Below are 9,191 nucleotides of genomic sequence, written 5' to 3' on the forward strand. Positions count from 1 at the left end.
TGTGAGTGTGCGTGAGTGTGTGTATACAGTGTGTGAGTGTGTGTGTGTATGAGTGTGTGTGTCTGAGTGTGAGGCGAGTGTGTGGTGTGTGAGTAAGTGTGAGAGTGTATGGCTGTGAGTGTGTGTGTGCATTGAATGTGAGTGCATGGTAGTATTGCAGTGTGTGAGGCAGAGTGTCGCGAATGTTGAGTATATGGTATGTATGTAAGAGTGTATAAGTGTAACCAGGTGTGTTAGTGTGTGAGGTGTGTGTGGGTGTGTGAATGCTGTGACTGTGCAGTGTGTGAATAAGTGCGTGAGTGTGTGTGAAAGTGTTAATGTCTATTGTGTGAGTGTGTGTGTGAGTGAGTAGGTGTGGTGTGGAGTGTGTGAGTGTGTGTGCTGGAGTGTGGTGAGTGGCATGGCGTGGAGTGTGTGTGAGTGTGGTAGTGTGAGTGTGTGAGATGTGTAGGTGTGGCAGGCTGTGTGAGGTGTGTGTGAGGTAGGCAGTCTGTGAGTGTGCATAGAATGTGTGACAAGTATGAAGCGGTGCCAATATCTGAGTATGTAGAGTAGAGTGTGCGTGAATATGGCGAATGCGTGAGTGAGTGAGGAGTAGGGGGAATGTGTAGAGTGTAGAATCTGTGTGTGAATGTGTGTGAGTGTGTAGGTGTAGAGTGTGTATGAGTGTGTAGGTGAGGCTGTGTGTGTGGAAGTAAGTGTGTGTGTAGATATGCGGCCAAAGTCTATGTGATTTTAGATGTGAGTGTGTGTAGTGTGTGTGTGTGAGTGTGTGTGAGTGTGAGTGTGCATGAGTGTGTGTGTGTGAGTGTATGTGTTGTCTGTCCCAAGCTTCTTTAAGACTAAAGTGATGTGTGATGTGAGGATTACAATCAAGAGCATCGTTAAACTTGGTTTCCCCAAAATCCCTGCCCCAATCCTTTGTGTTCCCAAATCCTTCCTTAGTAAATGAGGAACTTAATCCCAAAAGCCTTGCTACAAACTCCAGGGTTCTCCTTCCCTGGTTTCTCTTTCTTGTCCCCATTCCTGGGAAGGGCAGGACCTCTCTCTGACTACACGGGAGAGCCCAGAGGGAATGGCTTCCCCGTCAGGAAAGGGACCAAGGAGTACAGGTAGCGAAGTGAGGGCCCCCATAGCCTGGGATACCAAAATGGGGTTCTGCAGCCAGAGGAACAGACACTGGTCCCCCGAGAAAGGGGACGCAGCAACTTCAAAATCTCCTTGCTGTGAACACTCATGGATTGTTTGTTCTTCTGGCTCTGGTTACAGAACCACACTGGTCCACATCTTTCTCAAGCCCAAACAGCTCGACCATGGAGCTAATCTGAGGCAGTGAGGGTTTTGGGCACTGCAGGAACAAGTTCTTCAGGTTGCCTCCCACTCTGTTCTCAGTAAGCATTTGCTTTCTATTTTGGTCTGCAGGAGGGTCTCTGTTTTGCACATCTCCTGAAGATACTCATTGCCAGCTTCTGCCACTTCTGCAGCAGGGCCCACAGCTAACACATGTTCTTGAAACTGTGCTGCAGAGCCTCAGAGCGGCAGAGGTCATTTGGCTGAACAGTTTCCCAAAGAGAACCCCCTGGGGACCTCCACATGCGTCTGGGAATATTCCAGGGTGATCCTCCTCTGCTTCAGGAGCTTGGCAAATTGCTCGAGGTCTGTCTGCAGAACTTCGATGTCCTGGGGCCCCTCAGGTTTTGCACCAGTTTCTCCTTGTCCAGCTTCACAGCCCCAGTGTGGGCAGCGCTGGGCTCCAGGGAGGGCCCCCGGGAGTTGCTCTCTACCCGGGCTCCTGCCTTGCCCTTGGGCTGAGAGGTCTCCAGGCCACCTCGTCCCAACCTGGCGTCCACAGTACACCACTCCACTGCAGAACTCATACAATAGGGGGCACAGGACTTCCTTGTGGCATCTGAGGTTTTTGTTTTGCTTCTGAGACAAGGTCTCCCTCTGTCACCCGGGCTGGAGTGCAGTGTTGCCGTCACAGCTCGCTGAAGCCTCGACGTCCTGGACTCAAAACATCCTCCCATCTCAGCCACCCGATTATCTGGGACTACAGGCACATACCACCGTGCTCGGCTAATTTATTTGTATTTTTTTTGTGGAGACAGGGTCTCGCTATGTTGCACAGGCTGGTCTCAAACTCCTGGGCTCAAATGATTCTCCCGCCTTGGCCTCCCAAAGTGTTAGGATTACAGGCGTGAGCCTCCAAGCCTGGCTGCATCTGAATTTTTAATACCTGTCCTGTGTGACTGCCATGTCTGGGACACTGACTGGTGCAAAGAGCTTCAGACCAAGTGCTGCCATCCAGAAGCTCCTCACCTTGGTGAGAGCAGGTCCTGCCTCTGGGCCACAGTGGCCAATAAGTAAAGCAAGGATGATTTTTTTTTTTTCATATGGAGTCTCACTTTGTCACCCAGGTTGGAGTGCAGCGGCATGATCTCAGCTCACTGCAACCTGCACCTCCCAGGTTCAAGCAATCCTCCTGCCTCAGTCTCCCGAGTAGCTGGGATTACAGGCACCAGCCATCATGCCCAGCTAATTTTTATATTTTTAGTAGAAACAGAGTTTCACCATGGCTCATCTTGAACTCCTGGCCTCAAGTGAACTGCCTGCCTTGGCCTCCCAAAGTGCTGGGATTACAGATGTTGTGGCCAGAGGACTGAGAATCTAATAAAATTGTAGCTCTTTCCTTGTCATATATCCATCTCCCCTTCTCCCCCAAACAAAACACACACATTTTGTTCACAATTTCATGGGATTAACAGACTCCAAAATGTAATCCACAGATCTCTAGGGGTTCATAGGCCCCAGGCTGAGACTGTCCCCTCTCCAGAGGTTCTTTATGTCTCTTCTTAGATTGATTATATTGTATTTGATTCCAGCTAAATGGGACCACATATGGCATATTATCTTTGATTAGCAACTGTCCTTTAAAATAATATTGGATGCCTTCTCTAATGGTTATTTCCAAAGATTAGAGGAAATCATTAATTTCCCCATGCTTCATGTTCTAGGAACTGGGAAGGCTGGGAATAATGAGGGATGAAGATGAATAAAACTCATCAGCCTAGCTCAGACATCCCACAGGGTAAGAGTGTGATACCCAGAAGAAGTTTCTGATGGAGCAAACTGGGTCCTAGATTTCTGGCACTAAGAATCCCAGGTATTGTGACAGGAGCTAGGAGAGGAACAGGAGCATTCATTAGCTTTCAGATCTAGAACAGGGTTCTCCTTCTAAAAATAGCTGGGCCACTGTGGAAGTCAAAGCTACATCAAAAGTCTATTAAAACCCACAAAACTCTCTGCCAAAGCCCTCCGTGAGAGGTCAGCAAGAAGTCAAGACATGGTGCCTATGTTTCCTTAAAACGTTTTCTAGTGAGTGCCCTCCACACCTACAATGTTGGGTTCAAAAGTTTGTTCTTTCCTGTGACACCGAGGAGGGGGAAAGAGCAGGGGAGGATCTTTCCAGTTCACTGCTCTCTCCGGAAAGAATGGGGTGGGCTGAGCAACAAGGTGACTGAGGACGGACAGGGCCCTCAGAGTCCAGCAAGGCTACCAGGGCCAGGATGCCCCCAAAGAGAACTGCCACTCTGATCTTTATGCCAATAGACACCCTGAGTCTTTGATAATTACTGATTTTTCCAAGAGTTAAAGGAAAAAAATACATATTTATATACTGGTAAAAAAATATATAGAGAGAGATACATATATCAGGGCTCAGCATGGTGGCTCACGCCTATAATCTCAACAGTTTAGGAGGCTGAGGTGGGAGGATTGCTTGAGCCCAGGAGTTCAAGACCAACTTGGGTAAAATGGCAAGATTCTGTCTCTAGCAAAAATGAAAAATTAGCCAAGCATGGTGTCTCGCGCCTGTGGTTCCAGCTATTTGGGAGTCTGAAGTGGGAGGCTCACTTCTGTGAGGTCAAGGCTGCAGTGAGCCCTGGGTGCACCATTGTACTCCAGCCTGAGCGACAGAGTGAGACCTTGTCTCAAAAATAAAATAAAATAAAATAATATATACTTACATATGTGTGTGTATATATATACATCTGCATCAATTTAAGCTCACATCTTTTTCTGTTTTCTGTGAATGGACTTTGCAGCCTGTCATCCATGTCTCCAGGAAGTACCTGAAGTGAGTTCTCATTTGTCTACATTCTCTTCTCCTTCATAATAATCTGTTTCTCCAAGGCCCGGACATTTAAACCTCAAGCATTACTGTGACAAGACGCTGGTTTGGGCTGAACATAGAAAGACACTTTGAAAAATGCCCAAGTTATTTCCTTTTTTGCTTTTCTTTTTTTGGAATAAAATATACATAATTTTACATTTTAATCATTTTAAGTGTACAATTCAGTAGCATTAAATACATTCGAGTTGTTATGCAACCATAACCACTATCCTTTTCCAGATTTTTTTTAGCTTCCAAACTGAAACTCTGTATCCATTAAACAAAAACTTTTCATTTCCCCTCCCCCAGCCCCTGGCAACCACCATTCTACTTTCTGTCTCTATGAATTTGACTACTCTAGTTATGTCATATAAGTGAAATCACAGTATTTGTCCTTTTGTGACTGGTTTATTACACTTAGCATATTGTTTTCATGGTTCATTCATGTTGTAGCATGTGTCAGAATTTCTTTCCTTTTTGAAGCTAAATAATATTCCACTGTATGCACTATATATATGTGTATGTGTGTGTGTATATATATACACACACACACACACATATAAATATAGTAGATACGAGGTCTCACTTTGTTGCCCAGGCTGGTCTCGAACCCCTGAACTCAAGCCATCCTCCCACCTCAGCCTCCCAAAGTGTTGAGATTACAGGCGTGCACCACCACACTGGCCTCCATTGTATGCAGAGACCACATTTTGTTTATCTATTCATCAGTCATGGTCATTTGGGTTGCCTCCACCTTTAGGCCATTGTAAATGATGCTGCTATGAACATGGGTTGTACAAATAACAGTTTGAGTCCCTGTTTTCAATTCTTTTGGGTAAATGTCCGAAATGCATCAGGTTTGCTTTTTCAATTATGTAACGTTACCTCCACAGACAGTCTGCAATGCATGCTCAGCTTTAGACCTCGCACCTTCTCTCCCAGAGGAGTTATAGCCAGTATATAAACACCAGCTGCACACAGCAAAGTGTGGCATGAGCATCTGAGTGGAATCAAGAAAGTACCGTGAGGATAACTGGGCATGGTGGCACATGCCTGTAGTCCCAGCTATTCAGGAGGCTGAGGCAGGAGAATCACTTGAACCCGGGAGGCAGAGGTTGCGGTGAGCCGAGATCGTGCCACTGCACTCCAGCCTGGGCGACAGGGCAAGACTCCGTCTCAAAAAGAAAGAAAGAAAGAAAGAAAGAAAGTACTGTGAGGAACCACAAGGCATGCAGATTTCACGGCCAGTCTGTGAGGAGTGAGAGGAGAGGGATTGTGCTCTTTTACCCTGGGTACCTGGCATCTCGCCTGCACCTGGTGCAATCATCGAATTCATGATTGAATGAGTGAATGAAAGATTTTGTAGGGGGGATTTAAAAAGATTTTATCAAGGACACAGTACGTAAACAGGACCCTGAAGAATCTGTAGGGAGATGTAGGAAAGTTGAAAGGCATAGATGTGGGAGGAAGACATTCTAGGGGAAAGGTATGGCCTAAGCAAAGGCATAGAGGCAGAAAAGCCCAGCGCATATTCAGCAAAGGAGGGGTCCGGCTCCTTAGAGCTGTGATTTAGACAATCCCTCTGAGGAATGCTTTGAACGAGAGGGGCTGGAGGCAGGAAATAGGGCAGTGGTAGAGACCTCTGGTTGTTCCTCATGATATGGTTTCCTCTTCCTCCATTGCACTGAGAGATGATGATGACGATGATGATGGTGATGATGATGATGATTGGGGGCATTTATTTGATATATATCAGTGTCAAGCACTGTGCTAAACTCTTTACACAGATTATATCACTTAATGTTCATTAATGAACCTACAAAGTGGTCGTCATATCTCCATTTTACAAGTCAGGAGACTGAGTATTCCAGAAATTAGGAAGCTTGCCTGAAACCATGGGTGGCACCTGAGGGAGCCCAGGAAGTCCGATGGCAGAGCCCAGAGTCCAGAGCCCAAGGCATAGCATGACATTTTTCTCCCCCAGGCTTTTCCAAACCAGTGCAATCAACGCCAGAGCTGCTTTCCAAGGATACAACAAACCATTTGAAACTTTCTAGAATTTGGAAAGCTTCACTTTTGTCCTATTCTTTTTTTCTTTTTCTTCTTTTCAGAAACCGCCCATTTTTTAAAAAGTATTAGAAAAACTCTTAAAAAAATAATTGAAACTGAGATCCTTGGAGACCCTTGCCCTAGGCACAGCAAAAATTTTTATCTAAATGTGATCAGCACTTTGGGAGGCTGAGGCAGGAGGAGCAGCTGAGGTCAGGATTTTGAGACCAGCCTGCCCAACATGGCGAAACCCTGTCTCTACTGAAAATACAAAATCAGCCAGGTGTGGTGGTGGTCACCTGTAATCCCAGCTACTCAGGAGGCTGAGGCAGGAGAATTGCTTGAACCCAGGAGGCGGAGGTTGTAATGAGCTGAGATCGCGCCACTGCACTCTAGCCTGGGGGACAGAGAGAGACTCCATCTCAAATAAAATAAAATAAGTAAAGAAATAAATGTATTTTGGACACAAGACTCCAGAATAAATATATTTTCCTCCAGACTAAAGTTTTTAAAAATCTGATTATTTTCCTTTAAAATAACTGTTCTAGTTTTAATACAGAATTTAAAAACTTGCTGGGGAAAATAGAGTCCTGATTTCATTGCGCCCTTTAGCAGGCTTCCTAATCCGGATTCTGAGTTAAAATTGTTTGGAGAGTAAGTAGGGTTGATTCCAAGAGCTTCCTGAGTTTGAAAAGAGACATGAGGTTCTAGAATGGTGGGAATTACAGTTACTTAGGCTCACAGTCTGCCCCAAACCAGATGGAAAAATAAGGGTCAAGATGTCCAGAAAAAATCCCAAAAAGGCACATGCCAGTGCCAGCTGCTGACAATTAGAACGTGGGAACTCCAGCTCGAGTGAGCTGTCTCGCCAGGCAAAACATTTCACCTCGGTGGGTGCTGAAAACCAGCACATCCAGGAAGGCGGCCGGCTGGTGGCAAAGCAGCTGTCCTGGAGGAAAGCAGGCAACCCCACCCGGAGAAAGCAACTCTCCCACTCCCAGCAACCCCACTCGTTCATCAGGGGCACCCTCTCCTCCCAGCTCCAAAGCTGACACCCCAGGTGGTCACCGTGAAGCATGGACATTCTCAGAGGCTGCATCTCACCAAGTTCTTCCCTGAAGGGTTTGAGGCCAGGGCAGTGTCTCTCCCAGGCTGAGAGGAAGACCTCCCATAACACAATCATCTGAGATGCTCATCAATGTGTGGGTTCCTCCTCCTCCTTCCAGACCTGCTGAATCAGAATCTCCAGAAGGAGGGCTCAGGAATCAGCCGTTTAAACACCCTCTCCAGGGATTTCCATACAAACACAAGGGTGAGAACCACTAAACTATAAGCAACAGACCTCTTTCCTCTAGAAAGAAGAATGGTGTGCTGTCCTCTGTGGTCCAGGTTCTCTGACTGGTAAGTGGTCAGCAATGGCTGAATGAATAGATTAATGGATACCAGAGGTTACTTTGCCATCATTTGGGATGGTGGTGGAGGGTTTCATAGAGGAAGGGGCTCCTGGAGGGCTGTGGCCTGCCCGGGCCAGGGCAAGGCCTCTGGGGCTCTTGCTTGGGGCTGGGCATCTGTGTCTGCCCCTTTCACCTGCGCTGTGGCTCAGCCACATCTGCACAGGCCCAGCTTTGGCCCAGAGCCCAGCAAGGCCACCCCGAAGTCAGACGCTTTTCTCTCCAACAAACGGCCAGACCAACCAAGCTTGGCCCTCAGGACTGGAATTTGCCACATTAGGAACCAGCCTCAGCCTCGCAGACACCCACACTACCTCTTGCCAGGAGGGTGGTGCTGGGGCCAGCCCCAAAACTGGCCACAGGAACTCTTGGCAGTTTCGCCCCACTTAAACCACACAAAGCTGCCATCCAGCCTTTTCAGGAGTAACGTTTGCCCTTCCTGGGCTGGCTGTAGTTTGTCAAAGCAAGGAGAGCCTGTGGCTACACCCTCACAGTCCCTGGCTTCCTGACTTGCAGGCCTTTCCTACTTCTCCCACAGTTTTACCTGACCTGCCCCCAGAGCATTGACTTCAGAGCCTTCCAAGCTGATGAAGTTATCTAACGTCGCCCCACTGCCTCGCATTTGCAGAGATCAGTTTACTTTCAACACGCCTTCATTTCTGTTATCTCTATTATCTCATTTTGTTCTCCTGGCCGCCTTGCAGGAAAGGACAGGGTATTATTACCCCATCTGATGGTACAAAGAAGCAGAGCCAGGGCTCAAGGTCACATCCCTGAGTGGCAGAGCCAGCCCCAGGACCAAAGTCTGAGCTAGCACCTTTGCTCAGACCTTGGACAGACCTGGGGGAAGGCAGCAGGCTACATGGCTGGCTTTCAAACTTGATTGTGTTTACCGCTCACCCAGAAGTGCGTTTTTACAAAGCAGGTCTCCAGACGCTCCCCAGAGCATTCTGTAGATTCAGTGTGCCTGGGAATCTGCATTTTAATAAGCACCTCTGACTGAAGTGAACAGAACATTTTAACTTACTCCTGGAGATCTCACCCCTTTATGGTGGTTTGAAAAAATGAGTAATTTTGTTGTTGAGAGTATGGAAGTCCTTAGAAAGGAAAATTGTGCCTGAATCCCTCAGGCCCTTGACCTCAGCTGTACTGGAGCCCCCTTCAGAGTGATTAACCTGCTGAAAGGAAATAAATGTGCCCTAAAACCCTAAGCTCACTGCCTGCCAGGTTGGTGATTCTCAACAAGCGTCTTCTTTGATCTTTCTCTTCAATGCTGATAACCTTTGGCTGCATATTCTTATCCTAGTTTTGAGTTTTGCCCCATTTTTGCCTTAGTTGTTTTTTAAAAAAACTTTTAGTTGTCACATTTTTTCCCCCTGTCTTTTAAGCTCCTGGAGGCTTGACTTTTTCTTTCTCACACCAAAGTCTCCCTAGTTGAAAAATACCTTGGACCAGTTAGTTTATTTCTACCTGCATTTCACTTGGATGGTGCCACCATTCCACAGCCAAACCCTGGCACT

General features: G+C 47.0%; 1 pseudogene; it reads right to left on the reverse strand.

Moving 5' to 3' along the window:
- Positions 1-792: 792 nt before the first annotated feature.
- LOC100998633 lies at positions 793-5,909 on the reverse strand (annotated as a pseudogene).
- Between the last annotated feature and the right edge of the window lie 3,282 nt (positions 5,910-9,191).

The sequence above is a fragment of the Papio anubis genome, chromosome 8 (assembly GCF_008728515.1).
Source record: "Papio anubis isolate 15944 chromosome 8, Panubis1.0, whole genome shotgun sequence".
Classification (NCBI taxonomy): domain Eukaryota; kingdom Metazoa; phylum Chordata; class Mammalia; order Primates; family Cercopithecidae; genus Papio; species Papio anubis.